Here is a 16,873-nt window from a genome sequence, read left to right as displayed (position 1 = left end):
TTCAGTTTGCTCGTTAGTGACTTTCCTTTGCCGGATATGTTTCCGACGCGTTAAAAATCCAGTTGCTCTCAATTTAACTTGCACATATTTAAATGTACGACGTGTAGGGTGAGTACAATGAGGATATCTTCCAGCGTATATGTCTCTAGCTTTCATGAATTTCGTTGGCATTCTCCGTAAATGAGAAGTATAGCGACTTGTTCTTCGAAGGAATACATCATTCACATTCGCTTGATTCGACGATACTAGTCTTACAGTTCCTATTAATGTTGTATTGGGAAACCGTCGAATGGTGTTTACATGTCAATGGCACTTTATATGGATACGCCGTATTCGGCGAATATTTACTATTTGCACGATGTACGAGAGAGAGTTGTCAGAGCATGTGCTTCGATAAGCTCTGAAGTGATAAGGAATACCACTCAATCCATGATAAGAAGATTGCAGCATTGCATTGATACCAATGGTCGTCACTTCGAACACCTTCTGTAAATGGTCGTTCATGCCACCTTTTTGACCTTCGTTGGCCTTCAAAGACCTTACTGTTACACATCATTGCATCTGTCTCGATAGCCGCTATCAGAAAATAAATCCCAAAGTATAGCACCCCATTTAAGGAAACAAAGTGGACCTTCATATCACTGATACGACCCCACCTAGCAACAAAAAAACCAACGTCATATCATGGCCCCCATTGTCCCATGAAACATTGGTCCCACAAACTTTTCAACTACTTCATACTTTCTGGGTTATTCTAGGTGGCAACAGTTAGTGACTCACCCTGTATATAATCACAATTATATCTTAAATTGATGTGACTTTGTAAGGTGGCATGGTCTCCTGACCTTCATTTCTTACATATTCCGTCCTCATAATCGTACTCTGCACATCCAGACGCTTCAGTCGAACCCAAACTCGATAAGGTAGAGTCAATTTTGTATGATTTCATGTAAACGATATGCTAATCTAATAAGTAAATCGCAAGTGCGCACTGAGGTTGAAAAAAGTCGAGGCTGGTGTACGCAACATGACGGCCACAGGAATTTTCGTTCTAAAGAGGAAACCAGCCTACTTGGAAGACCGTCCCTTCAAAGGGCTGAGTCAACAACATACCTACTTCGGCCGAAGCGACTGCCCAGAGAGAAGACAGCATTTGCCGGAGCGAAGGGATAACGACCCCCGTGTTCGGCTTAAAAGCAAATTCCGCTACATTGTGTGTTAGCGCCCAGAAGACGCATTTTTTTCACGGCCAGACCGTGTAGTTACGAAGTTCCCACAGGAGGACAGTATACGCCTAACGAAGATGCCACAGATTTCCGCATTGGTCGACTTAAACGAAACGTCATTCTCCCGTTTAAAAGAGCAACGCTGATTGGCGGAATATTCTGTCGCAAAGAGTCAGAGGAGTGAGGGAAGGCAGCGAATGATATACCCTTGCAACTTATCCAGAAAAAGGCGCCGTTCCGTTGTCGCTCTTGGAGTGGGAACATGTAACGAGAACGAATGCGCTCGTATGTGTACGCAAAGAGCGAGGAACAAAGTCTCTCTTCAGTACTTCACTGGGAGAGCACCTCTGACGTTAGTGAATTGGAGTGACACTCTATACTGAGTTACTCGCGATTAAGCGTTGTTCACTGTGTTGGCCGACACACTTATTGAGCAGTGTGAACATGGACAGAGTACTAGTTAAACGCCTGCGAGCGAGTATTGAGTGGCATCGCGGTGGACTGGTTATCTGACCGGTGTACCATGCCAATAGTTAGACTAGGGGCGGATAGGATTCCTTGACATTATCAAGGCATAGGGAGAGTTTGATTGGCGAAGGTCAATCCAGATAGAAAGAGATAGTTGTGCTACTTGTCAGCAGCGAGTGACGCAGGCAGCAGTTGTCACAGCTCACGGTATTGTGCGCTACAGCGTATGTGAGCCCCATCTGTCCTCCCTAACAGTACACTCCACCACATTTCTCACGCGACAGCGTTGACCGTACCTAGAGAAGTTATTCAAGTTGTGTAGGCGCAGCTCTCAGCCATTCTGCCAAGTAAATAACATTCTTAAAGAAAAAGGGGAAAAGAACCTTTCCATACTTTGTAAAAAAATAGCATTCCTATCCATAAGAAGCAATCTACTGTTCCGAAAAGAACCCGGAAATTTATTATCATTTTATAAGAAAAAGGTTCACTTGATTTCTCAGAATTTTTTGTAATAAATAATAGTTTTCGTTCGTTTAACGTTTTTATTACACTAAATAGCAATTCTCCCATATCCAAGCATTCCACTAGTTACGTAAGAATGTATATAATATTTTTGTGTCTTTTCCTTACAGTGGACGACTCCAGAAGATATTTGTTGCTGAATGTTTTTCAAGCTGTCCTTGTTGGTACATTAGGAGCGTCTGTCTGACTTCTGTAGTAGTGTGAGGTGGAAATTGTTTCTTGCAGGAGCCAAAGAGTACTTGTTGGATCAATCTATTACGCAATTTGACAGAATAAAACCCACACACTCACAACTTCAAATGACGTAACGTGAACAACATCATATGAAACTGTTCAAAACTGTGTTGCAATCATGCCCATTGATAATGAATTTAAATGCGCGTGTGGAGCGTGTGACATGCCCTGATTATACCAATGATGAAAAAACAGTTCCTTCAGACTACATACTATATTAACGAATGAAATATTACCAAGCAGAAGATTTTGATTTTATAGACGTGCAAATAAGTGCAATGTCGAAAAAATTACCGTTATTTTGGCTACGGTTTGTTTTTCTATCAAAGTAAGATGCTTTTCAAGTTTCACGAGGTTTATCTTTCACTGTCTGTTCCCTTTGAACCCTAGAAAGACATGTTTGCAAAAACCCCAGTAGTGCAAATATTTTTTAGCAGCTTGTGACACAATCTTTCAGTGAAAATACTCTGAGATTGCAAAATTCGTGAAATAATGATATGCGGTTACACAGATGGCGTTAGTGTTACCTAGAAGTATGGGACATTCCATTTCGGAAAATCGTTAGAGAATTCAGTATTCCTAGATCGACAGTGTCAAGAGTGTGCCGAGAATACCAAATTTTAGGCATTACCTCTCATTACGGAAAACGCATTTGCCGCCGGCCTTCACTTAAATACCGAGATCAGCGGTCACTGCGTGAAATAACAACAGAAATCAATGTGGGACATACGACGAAAGTATCTGTCTCCGATGTCGGCTGCGACGCGATTTTGAGAATGCATAACTTCTCCTTGTATAGAATGAGCAATTCATCTCAATTTATGGATGTGTTTCCGATGACTGAACAGATAAATTCTGGCATAAAGCATGCGCCCAAGCCGGCCGCTGTGGCCGAGCGGTTCTAGGCGCTATAGTCCGGAACCGCGCTGCTGTCGCAGGTTGGAATCCTGCCTCGGGCATGGATGTGTGTGATGTCTTTAGGCTGGTTATTTTTAAGTAGTTCTAAGGTTAGGGGACTGATGACCTCAGATGTTAAGTCCCATATTGCTTAGAGCCACTTGAATCATGCGCCCGAACAAATCACACTGAATAATTGATGGAGGGCGGAGTTGTAATTGACGGAGCGTTCTGACTTGGCACTTCATGCCTACGGCGTTCTCCTTCAAACAAACTGACAACGGTGGATTTAGGGTCGTTGATGTATTGTTCTTCCACAGTAAACAGTCCACAGCACATCCTTCTCTCGTGTGTATATTTACACCTATCCTTTCCATCATGTGTTTTAGCTGGTCCTTAAAGCGCCTAAGAAGGGCTCCTTCATGTCTACTGGCAGAGAAGTGTTTACCATAAAGAACTTGGCGGGGAAACATGGCGTCACTCATGCAATGAACGTGACCTGACCATCTCTGTTGATGAGCAATGATGGTTGCCTAAGTGTCGTTAAGATGCGCTTTCTCGAGAACGGAAGTGTTGGTCACATGGTCCTTCCAATTAATGTTCAAGATGTATTTCAGTTTTGTTAGTGTAAGCGACCAAATATTTTGACATCACAGTTACAGTGTGTCCAAGTTTCACAGCAATACACAGTCATGGAAATGACAACAGCTCTGTACGCCATGAGTCTGGAATGTAGCTTTTGGCCTTTACTCATGCAGACTCTGTGCATTCCCCGTCCAAATGCTGCAGGGGCAAACCCAGTACACGGTGTAGGTCGCCTGCCGATGGCGATGCCTTTGGAAAACTGCCTCGAGTCGCTGTGCGGCATCATTTCAGAGTCCTTTGAGATCTACAAGTCTGTTAGATGACTACATGACGTCACTTACGTGTGCGTTGCGCCTCAGCCAGCTAGTCCACGGGGACGTTGAATGTGATGGAAGTGACAAGCAGGTATTCGAAATGTTTGCCGACTGGCGTCCTGGTCGTCAGAACGGTAAACGTGCCGGGCCTGTTCACACAGGCATCACCGGGTACAGGCACTCTCTCCGCTTACGGCAGGCGGCTGCGCCATCTCCCCCCTGGGAAGGAGCAAACACCGAGGCAGTGGCCCTGTTAAACGGCCTCCAGTCCCCCCAGCTGCCCTCCAGAGGTTCGCAGGGACGCAGTCGGATAAAGTCTGCGAATACTTTAAGTACTTTGCAGGAGTCAGCAGACAAACTTGCTCTGTAAGCGTCTTTCACCTTCATAAGAAAAAGGAATTAATTACGTCAGATTCCTCTTAATTGAACTTTGTCGGAAGGAAGGACCATCATTTCCTCAGGTCCGTTAATTGGCTGAGATAAACTTCTTTTCTTTGAATGAAGAAGACTGCTAGTTTCTGTGAACAAATGCGACTTAGTACTAAGGATGTGCTGCGAGTGATCTCTCGTTAGATATAATTTAGGCCGTGTGCTGCCTTTACGCCTTATTTATAGGGCCTGTACGACATTGTGAAAGTTTTTGATGTATCTTTTCGAAAAGACATTTTATAAACTATTTGACACTATTCTGGGGCCTTTTATCACATCTTTTCCAAAATTTAAAGTGAGGTTCCAGATTTTCTAAAGATTTGCCGAAGGACTTTGACCGTATATACGAACCTAAGCACAAAGTATTCTTATCTAATTCGCCGAAGCCAGCCTTAGCTCAAGAGCTTCAGCGGTTGGAAGTCAGAGTAAAGGAGCTAAAGGGCTGAGAGCAATGGAGCGGCGTGGCAGGCCTTCGACGTTCACATTTTAAGGTTTTTCAAACATCCGCAAGATGGCACTGTTGCAACGTTATTACTGTTTAAATGTGCGTCATTTGCTACCCTTAAGCCAATGAAACCTCAGAAATTGGCCGAGTAGTGTGTCTACCACGAACGTTTAGAAATAATTAGTGTGAAAAATGGAAACATGGGCAGAAGCTTTTTTGTTGGATGATTCTGCATGGTTTTCGTGAAGGCGTTTGTCGACAGAAATGTCTAGCATACTTTCGTTCAGTTGTCGGTAATCAGTCATCTTATAGTGGAACTGGTCAGTGGGACAGTTTTATTTTTAGTGTACAACACAGTACGTACGACAAAGTCGCCACCCGATCCAACGACATTTCTAACACAACACAAATATATGATTTTTGTGTACGTTAAAACAGATCGCGAACTGTGATTTGCTTAAAGTCAATGTAAAAGTTTGTTATGAACAGTTGAAACATACAGAATATTATAACAGTAAAAAAATTTTAAACATAATGTATTTTATAATTCTGAGAAATGTTTGTAATAATAATTATCATTATTTTTGTTTCTGTAGCTTTATGATCACTTGTAACACTTAAACGTCAGTTACTGAAATCATAATAAATTACGCCTAAAATAGACTTTACTTGTATTGGAAGTTTTCAAAACATCTCTGTATAGCTAAGTACATTGTTGATCTCTTTGTCTTTCTGGTCCGCTTTCCAGGATCGGTTCGAAATATTTTTCCACACAAGCGACTTATCATTTTTCCCCGCAGCACTTCCCACTTTTCCCTCATACATGTTCACCACTGTCTGTTTTCGTTAGTAATTGTAATACACACTGCACACTACACTTCGTCCTTGAACCGACTCCGGTGCTTTCAGAAGTCCTTGTTGAGAAGGATACTTTACGAAGCGACGTGGCGTTAATAAGGACTTTTTTATGGAAAAGATTTTTGTTCGAAGATTTTTGTGCTATGATGTGTACTTTGAAACGAACTATTAAAACATGAAAATAATCATGAGAAAAAGTTTAGCAACAAATTGTTTCTGAATTTGGTCCATAAACAAAATCATGATCCTGGATCTCCCCTATAGTGTACTTATAGACATACTTACTGGGCCAATGAGAAACGTTGAGAAAACCACTAAAAAAAGATAAAGATAACTATTTATAATTTTACAACTTTGATTCACCACTGTTGCGTTCTCAAAGTACTGAGAATTATTTACGCAGGCCCCACCAGTGTTTACACCGCTGAGGTTTTCTCAACAACATTAAATATTATTTTTATCCTATTACGAAAGAGTAGGTTAGAAGCTCAGAAGTGAAATGAATGGATCAGGTGACACATTTTAGGTGGGAGACGTCATATAGCGTCTTCTCGAGGCTGTCCTTCTATCGGCGATAGATTTCCTGAACATTTATCGATATCGATTATAGTTTCAAAAAGCATGGCATGGATGCAGCGTGTAACATGACAGAAGACGATCAGCATGCGACTTACCGAGAAACAGAGGCGCCCTTAACAGTATCTAAGATTGCGGTACATTCCATTTTGCGTGAAGATTTAGCTACGAAAGAGATCTACTTCTGATGAATTCCGCTCACTTTAAAGGTAAGACTCGTTTAGATAAATGTAAGGAAATGATAAATAATTTCAACTGAGGGAACTCAATATTAGTAGAAAAAATCGTAAACTTCGTTATTTTCTTAGGAGTCGAAAGTTAAGCATTGATCAACTGTTTGGGTGTTCCAAAATTAACTGACACCAACAATAGTGACTTCTTCGCGAAGCACTTCCAAGAAAACTGTCGCTTGTTTCTTTAGTAACACTAGACCTATTGCGATCATTGCTTTAGGGAATCGAAGAACAGTTAATGCTAAGTGACACATAATTTTTTGTCACAAGTCAGTAACTGAACCAGTGCATCATGACAAATCAGCAGTCACACAGCACTTTATAAAATTGATTGTTCGATGGAGAAAAACATCGAATTAATGTCTCAACGCTCGAATTCATCTGATTGATGGCCTAACGCCTTCATTTGTTTCCTAATGTTGAATTCTTTCAGAACAGCGTGTTTAAGGTACCTATATCAGAGCAGAAAAATTTTTTCCAGAATTATTTCGAAATTATACAAAGGTGCATACATTCTAAAGCCGCAGAGTTGGTTGGTTGGTTAATTCGGTGGAGGGGACCAAACACCGAGATCATCGGTCCCAACGGATTAGCGAAGGATGGGGAAGAAAGTCGACCGTGCCCTTTTACAGGAACCACCCCGGAATTTACTTGAAGCGATTTAAGGAAATTACGGAAAACCTAAATCAGTGTCACCGGACGCGGGTTTTAACCGTCCTCCTTCCGAATGCAAGTCCAGTGTGCTAACCACTGCGCCACCCCGCTCGGCGAAGCCGCATATAATAAGTTACAATAAAACGATTTGTACAAAAATACGTGTTTCTCTCATTGTTTTCCTAAGAACTTAAATGCGGCACTTGTACACACTCGACGTGTTATTATATGCGCATTGCGAAATACAGTATTTCTCCTTTTACTCTTCCACGTTAATAGCTGTTCCATAACGAACTGCATAGTGAAAATTCTAATACACGAACAATAATATTTAGTGTCGCAAATGTAATTTTGTTGGTTCCATTATCATCCGATGCACTACATTATTCACAATAAATTCCAGTAAAATGTGCGCCACTAGATACTACATATGTTACATCTTTTCAACCTCTCAGCGGTCGCGAGATTAAAACTGCCATGAAAATCATATTAAGGTTTCCACAGGTAGATATGTTCCGCAGTGTCTGTACAATGTCCGGTGATTGCTTTTCAGTTTGGAGGAAACAGGGAGAGTAAAGACGCTTAGAACAATAGAGGCTCCCACCCTGTGTGAAGTGCCTGCTGAAAGGTTCAGCCTGATTTTATACAGCCAACATGACGTCACTATCATGCGTGTCCTTCATGAGAATTCTCATCCACACAGTGCAGGTGCAATAAAGACACGCTGTATCATTTGCGACTGAAAATGTCTTATCACCCACCATACAGACCGAACTTGGCTCTAGAATGAAATTTTCACTGTGCGCTGATATCAAACTTCCTGGCAGATTAAAACTGTGTGCCAGACTGAGACTCGAACTCGGGACCTTTGCCTTTCGCAGGCAAGAGCTCTACCAACTGACCTACCCAAGTATGACTCACGACCCGTCCCCAGAGCTTTAATTTCTTGACTCTCTCTGATTTTCAATTCTTAGCTCATATGAACCTTTGGCTCTGAGGACCACATTTGACACAGACAGAGAGGTGCAGACCAGCATTGGGAATTGTCAAAAAGGACAGGCAGCTGCCTTCTTTGGCAAGGGTATTGAAATGCCGGTACCGCGCCACGACAAATGTATAAGTCCGAGACAGAAGAAGTAGTTAAGTGTTTCAAATAAAACAGTTGGTTTCTGTTTAGCCACCGTCGGATGAAAAGTTTGAAGCTCGTACTTAGACTGGAATTGTAGCTCGCCTGTTGGTTCTCGAGGTAGATGCACTACATTTTGAAATCCGATAGTCAACTTCTTTTGCTGTGTTTAAATATTTATCTTTTACAGCACAGAATAACAAGGGGTAGAAGGTATAAAACAATATTAAAACTTGTTACGCCGTCGCCAAGGTAGCCCCTGCGAGCCGGCAACACACCTAACACCACACAGGACCGAGGTTGTCTATGCCCAAGGCGTAAGCAATGGTAAACATCGGCTGTTTTGAAAACAGACATTCTGCGTACTACTTCCTGCAGAGGGAGTTCGAGGTGGCCTGCAGGAAGTATTACTACACCAACATCTGATTGGCTGGCCAATACTATTTAAAGGATAGAACCAGCACTGGACTTCAGTTCACGCCGAATACCGACCTCATGGACGTTTCCATGGAAGACTAAGTCTTCGCCATCAGAATAGGACTTGGAATTACTTCGGACTCTTGCGGGAAACTTAGAAGATACCTTTAGTTGCCTATAGTAGGAAATTCTTACTGGCTTTGTGATTGTGACTTTTCGTTGTTATTCAGTCATTTCCATGTAGACTCACGTAAATAAAAGTTGTGTTGTAAAAACTTTCAAATTGTCAGTTACAACAAAACTCATTCACATTGCCTCATAAAAATTCAAGTCATGTGAGAGACTGAGGCAGAAGCAGGAAGCGAGCTGGTATGTCGCAAGCAGCTCAGGTCAACAACACTTTCTGCGATGCAGAGAATAAGCATTCAGTAGAAAAGAGAATGGAAAAGCAAAGGAAGCCAGACACACATATTCGTTAGCTTAAAAACATGTTGCAAGGAACTGTACCATTTCATAGCAACACACAGCGATGGAAAGACACAGCAGTTAATAGCCTGTTAAGTGAATGTAGCAGAGTAAGGAGGACGCAATCAATCATTACGACCCGAGCTTTACTTCATAGCCTCATGCTAGCTCCTTTTAACACTCCAGCCCCTGTCATGAGTTGAAATCAGTCGTATTCACAGTAAGAGCATTCGATTCCATGATTACGATACCGAAGTGAATCTATGTCATAGATGCTTCAGCAGAGCCTATGAACTAAACGAAGATGTACTGAAGACGGTGCCTTACACCAGATGAACCTCATTCTGCTCGCCGTCTACCATCTGCTGATGGAGGAACTGTTTGTTTTCCAACAACACCATATCGTAGACATCAACACGGAAGTCAGCAACAGAGGGTCTCGAGGTCCACAGTCCTGTTCAACACTCACATGCCTTCGGATGCTGAAGCCTACCATGAGTGGGGAGGAAATCAGCCGACCACTCGACTACCGATAGCAGGCCCATAGCGGGTAGGTCATCGAGGGTGCTGCGGACGAACAACTACTTGCAAACATTGTGAATAAATATTGAAACGTAACAGTGTCCTCCTGGAGTCGTTGACACTTCACTGGTTCTCCACAGTTGTCCTGTCTTCCCGTGTCTGTCCTCGCTCAGCATACTGTAAATTGGTGCCAAGAGTTCGCAATTCGACGCCGCCATCACAGGACTCGGCATCGGAAGTGTTCTACTCCAACGCCTGCAATTCTAAGGCAGTGGCCTTGCGTCGACGACGATGACGCATCGCTACAGTAACCACAATGCGGTAAGTACGAAAGACATTTTTCTTCTTATCTGCTTGTGATATGACAGGGTTCAGGCGTTTAGATGGGCTAGCTATGTTCAAAACATCTTTTGTGAAACCTACGGAACCCGTTGATTTACCAGAATAGAAAGTAAAATATAAAGAGGAATATTTACTACCGTGATATGTACCATTTGTAATATAGCGGCTCGTAGTCAGCCATGTCCTAAATTCGTACCAGTAACTTGTTCTGCTTGTAGACGGTATGGTCATGCAGCAAACAAGTATAGCGAGTGTCACTGGGCGATGATCAGGCAAAAGAGGTAGTTTGAATATAGTTTCGTACATCGTAACATGTATTTTTCTTATCTAGTATACGTTGCTCTGCCCGAAGCACATATTTTCAGTATAAAATTAAGTTAGTGGTGAATTGTCTAAAATGCCAGGCACAAGGTCAGCTAGTACTGGTGATAATATAATCGCTATGACAGAGCAAGTCTCACAATTGTTAGAGAAAAATCCTCAACAAAAGTTATGCCATAATGAATTGATGGTTCAGTTATAATCTTTGCGGGCTGCGAAAGAGCCACAGTCGGGTTCGAGTGAATTTAAGTCTCCAGTAGCAATGCCCCACATTTCAGTAGATCCTTCTGTAGCTGACCTAATCACACCCTTCTACTGCAGAGCAACAGAGGACGTAACGGTATTCATTAATGATGTATTGGCTGCAACCGGAATGAGTAATTGGTCAGATGACACTATTCTACAGATGGCCAGTTTACGTCTTACGGGTGAAGCCAAGACATACGTGACATATTACGAAACGCTGAGCAAGACAAATACATATGAACAATTAGCAGAAGGTTTGCGTCACAGATACGTTTAGCAGGATAATACTAGGTTTTTTAGAGAAAAGTTGAACGGACTTACACAGAAGGTAAATGGCACTGTGGAGAGTTTTTCAGACAGAATCCGTAACGTAAATGGGCAGACATATGAGTTAACAGGGAATCCAGAAGCGAATCACGTATTACTCAGAGAAGCAGAAAACAGAGCTCTCAAAGTGATTTTTGCGAGGAATTCCTGCGGAGTTTTCGCGAAGAGTACGCATGGAAAATCCAGAGGATTTGGCAACAGCACTACGCGATGCTACTTATTTCCAGGAAACAGATATTGCTACACATATAAGCAATGGGAAGCAAATTCTTACTTCTGAAAAACATTCCTGTAGTTTCGGGAAGAAAGGGTATTTGAAAGCGCAATTCAATCGACCGCAATGTTACAAATGTGGGCAAGATCAGCCGTCGGTGTGGCCGAGCGGTTCTAAGCGTTTGTCTGGAACCGCATGACCGTTACGGTCGCAGGTTCGAATCCTCCCTCTGGCATGGATGTGTGTGATGTCCTTAGGTTAGTTAGGTTTAAGTAGTTCTAAGTTCTAGGGGACTGATGACCTCAGATGTTAAGTCTCATAGTGCTCAGAGCCATTTGAACCATTTGGGGAAGACTAGGAAGCAGGATAAGTGAAACAAGTAACAGAAAACGTTAAACATAAACGAGAGTGTTTCGTCCGTCGGAAAACATTCCCAGTAAGAGTACTGAGGACATTAATGCAGAGAAAGTTTGTTCTTTGATGGGCTTTGTAAACTGTAAAGATTCTAAATTTTTAATCGATATGGTGCACATGTATCTGTGTTTAGACCTCGTGGGTAGGAGAAGACTCGGTACTCCAAGGTATAAACTACGTGGAATGGAAAATAATGATTTGGTATCAATACAACTTGTTTCTAGGATTGGGACTATAGTATTTCGTTAGCACATGTAAGTGTTGCCAACTGCAGCACGAGGGTATTCCACTATTCTCGGACTTGACTTCCTGGACAGGCATCATGCAAAACTTAATCTTTTACAGTACACAGTTGAAATCGGTGGGAACTTGTTTCCGATGAGTCCAACAGCTGTAAATGTTTCAATGTCGCACGATACACAGATTCCTAAGGTGTCACCAACTGAACTGCGTACACGTACATTAAAGATAACTACGCATGACAGTATACCTGCAGGCACAGGGAAGTACGTTTGGGCATTTGTAGATGCCGATATGCCACAGCAGATATCATCTGTGGTCGAGCCACTGTATAACAATGAAGAATTAGATGAAATTCGTTGTTTTATGCGAAGAAGCGTAGTTCGCGTAGCCAACGTTAATGAGGCAATAATTATTCCAGTAACTTTTGATAACTTTGGAACAGATGAAGTGAATCTCCCGAAAGTATTAACTGTAACGAGTATAGAGATATTCGAGGATGAGGATATCAATGGATCACGAGGTGATCGAAGCATCAGACAACCGCCAATGCATCTGTACTATGTGCCGAGGTTCGTCACTTAGATCGGTGAACGGGAACCCATGGAAACTTTGTTGTTAGAACATTCAGATTTGTTCAGTGCAGGTGGTCCACTACCAGCAACTCCCATCATAAAACGCCGTATACCAACAGCCGATTACCGAGCAGTCTATAGGAAACCATACAGAATAGCGAAACATTTACAATCACTAGCAGACGAATTTATTGATCAACTGTTACGTGAGGGTATTATCGAGCATAGTGATAGCTCGGCGTCAGCAAATATAGTTATTATACCAAAATTGTCAGTCGACGATACTCGAAACTATTGATTTTGTTGTGATTACCGTCTGTATGCTAGCACAATACCATAACTCTTTCACAACTACGCAATATCGCGGAACATAACGAAGTACTGCAGACGCAGCTAGATCTAACACTGCTTCTCTTTGGCCTATTGTTGGCGTTAGAACGATTCTTCATTGGTTTTTATGCAGGATAGTTATAAATTCACTAAAAATTTTCACAAAATCGGCCCAGGTAAATGTTTTAACATAACTTAACTAGTGTTACAGTGAGCGAAAGACAAACTCTCAAAGTTTGGCACCCTGTGGTGCCAACAAGTTAATTTGGAAAACCCCCGGCAGAGGCGCCATCGACTGTGATAGAAATGACAGTGAACCAGATGGAGAAAGTAGAGAAAGCATTTTGTGTACTAGAATTTGCTCGTTGCCAATCGGTAGTGGGGATGTAAAGACCTTTCCATGGTAAGTGCCACAAGACAGCACCAGTTTACAACGACACTGTGAAGTGATACAAGAAATTGGAGAAAATGTTCGATGGTCGACTGAGCGTGGAAGAACACAGTGGAGTGCGTGAGAGGCGTGGTGCTGGGAAGTCCCACAAAGTCTATGTATCGAACTAGTGCAGAATTAAATATTTCTTAGCCAACAGTGTGGAAAATCCTTCATACGCGATTAAGAGTGAAGCCTTATAAATTTCAATTGCTGGACAGACCGTATTGTGGTCTCTGACCTGGCGCTTCTCAATAGTCTACAAGAGTCATTGAACTTCGCGTCTTGCGATTTTTCTTTTTGTCTTGGGGGAGAGGAGTTACGTTCAGGATAGCGTTTACGTTCCACTTCTACCACAGAATCTTGAGGACACCATATCGCAGCAGCCGTTCTTACCATCGCTGCTGATATGCTGGGGCAGGTGTTCAAATGGCTCTGAGCACTATTGGACTTAATATCGGAGGTCATCAGTCACCTAGAACTTAGAACTACTTAAACCTAACTAAGCTAAGGACATCACACACATCCAGGCCCGAGGTCCATGCTCGAGGCAGGATTCGAACCTGCGACCGTAGCGGTCGCGCGGTTCCAGACTGAAGCGCCTAGAACCGCACGGCCACACCTGCCGACCAACTGGACTATCGATTAGCTGTATGCCATGTGAAGAAGGGCGAACAAATAGAACATTTTAAAGATTATTTTTAAAAAGATGGTGAGAGTTGTGTTTCACACACTGTATTATTTGTTATGTTAATATTGGCCAATTATCTGTATCGATATTTCGAACGTTTCACTGACATTATAATTACCCTGTGGACGTAACTTGTTACGTACCCACAGCGCCACCAGATAGCATTTAATCTCGCGGAGAGCAGTGTCCTTAATCTATTGGCTCATGTCTAAATAACTATACAAGGAAATGTCCTAACTGACTGACTCACCACTGCCCAGCGTAAACCTCTAAGAACAGAAACTGGAAATTTGGAGAGGGTGTCGATCTTATACTGTAGGCATCGTTGAAGAAGCAATTTTTCGAAATTCCACTCATAATGGAGTGAATTAGAGGACAATTTTTTGTAATACGTCGCTATTAAATCAATTTTGAAGCTAGAACTACGAAAATTGGTATTGGGTTTCTCTGTCAGAGATAACAAATTTGTGTTTCGGCATTTTCGGAAATTCGACTCCTAAGGTAGTGAAATAGTGGGTGAAAGTTTTGTTTGGGAACACATCTTTATTAAAGAACTGCTAAAGAAGTTTTAAAGCTACATCTATGAAAATTCGTAGTTCACTTCCTAGTTATAAATAGAGTATTTTTGGAAATTCAACCTGCCAGGGGTTGAAATAGGAGATGAAAATTTTTATGAAAATCTTCATTATGAAATCAGTTTTGAAATTAAATCTATGAAAATCTGTATTTGACTTTTCGGATAGAAAGAAAAGAAATCGTGTTTCAGTGTTTTATGAAATTCAACACCTAAGGGAGTGAAATAGGGGATGAATATCTTCATGAAAATATTTTTAAAAAAATGTTCAAATGTGTGTGAAATCTTATGGGACTTAACTGCTAAGGTCATCACTCCCTAAGCTTACACACTACTTAACCTAAATTATCCTAAGGACAAACACACACAACCATGCCTGAGTGACTCGAGCCATGACTGCAGCGCCGTAGACCGCTCGGCTAATCCCGCGCGGCCGAAAATATTTCGTTATATTAAAATATTTGAAGTTGAATCTATGAAAATTTCTATTTCCTTCTTGGTCACTACAAGAACCTAGAAGGCAGGTTTAACTAAAACCTCCGACTACAGCTACCAGTGTCATTTTTCGTCAGAAGTACATTCGGAAAAGACCATGCTTCTATGGCCTCTACAAGCGTAGAAAATTTAGAAGGTGTTTACAATGTGTAAACTACATCAAAGAAAGCTATTTAACAACCACCGCGACAAATCGGCTTTGTCAGAATTGCATAGAAAAAGAAACAGCTATTTAATATATTAATTTTTCAGGAGGCCTGTTATATGTTTATAAAATTATTTCTGTTTTAACTATTACGCAAACGCCAACGGAGCAGCGAGCACTAAGCTAGTCAGTGTATATTTATTTTCACTACTTCAACTCAAAAGCAGACGCTGACATTGATATTATCTCAATAGTAAACATGGCTCAAGACAACTATCACGAGGGCGCAATGATTGTTACTGGGGTCACACAACTCGAATCGTGTCTCAAAATTCAATTCCCCGAATTCATCTGAGGCAGATATATTGCTCGTGCCGACACTTCTAAAGCAAATGGTGTTTGCGTCATGACTATTTGGTTAACAATTACTTTCTGCACCGTCATTTTAGGCGAAAGGCCTATTAACCGTGTAACAGTATAATAGGAAGTCCCTTGGGAGAGCTTTCTTAATTATGGGAATAATGTTTGTATGATAACAGCTGAATGGGTTGACATGAAATTTTAGTGGCTGAAAATTAAGAACAATATTATCAAAATAAAAATTAAGTAGAATACCGCCAATATATGTATCAAACAGTAGAAATTATCTAAGGAACATGAATCTGGAACTAGTATCATGTTCCTGTAGATTTTGGAACGTATACAGTTTTCAGAAATTATGAACTACCTCGAAGGAAACGATTTATTGACAAACCGTCAACACGAATTTAGAAAATATCGTTCTTCTGAAACACAACCATCTCTTTATTTTCACGAAATAATGAGTGCTGACGACAGGGAATGTCAAATTGATTCCATATTTTTAGATTTCCAGGAGGTTTTTGACATCGTTCTTCGCAAGCAACTTCTAGTCAAATTGTGCCTACGGAGTATCATCTCAGCTGTGCGACTGGATTCGAGATTTCCTGTCAGAAATGCCACAATTTGTAAAACAGAAGTAATAGCTGGCGTTCCTCAAGGAAGTATTACAAGCCGTATCCTGTCCCAGATCTGTATAAACGATTTAGGAGACAATCTGAGCATAACTCTTAGGTTGTTTTCAGGTGACGCTGTCATTTACCGTTTTTTAAAGTCAACAGATGAGCAAAACCATGATTTATAGAAGATATCTGTATGGTGCAAAAAGTGGCAATTGACTCTAAATAATGGAAACTGTGAAATCCATGTAAGTACTAAAAGGAATCCGCCAAATTTCGGTTTCACGATAAATCACAAATCTAAAGCCTGTGAATTCGACCAAGTGCTTAGAGATTACAACAACAAATAAGTTAAATTGGAAGAATCGCATAGATAATGTTGTGGGGAAAGCGAACCATTGACTGTTATTTATTGGCAGAACACGTAGAAAATACAACAGATCTTCTAAAAAGACTGTCTGGACTACGCTTGTCCGCCATCTTCTGCAGTAGTGCTGCGCAGAGTGGGATCCACATCATGTAGGATTGAGGGTGAACATCGAAAGATATCAAACAAGGGCAGTTCGTTTTGTGGTATCGCG

Source organism: Schistocerca nitens, chromosome 8 (genome assembly GCF_023898315.1).
Source record: "Schistocerca nitens isolate TAMUIC-IGC-003100 chromosome 8, iqSchNite1.1, whole genome shotgun sequence".
Classification (NCBI taxonomy): Eukaryota; Metazoa; Arthropoda; class Insecta; order Orthoptera; family Acrididae; genus Schistocerca; species Schistocerca nitens.
This window is presented reverse-complemented; position numbering follows the sequence as displayed.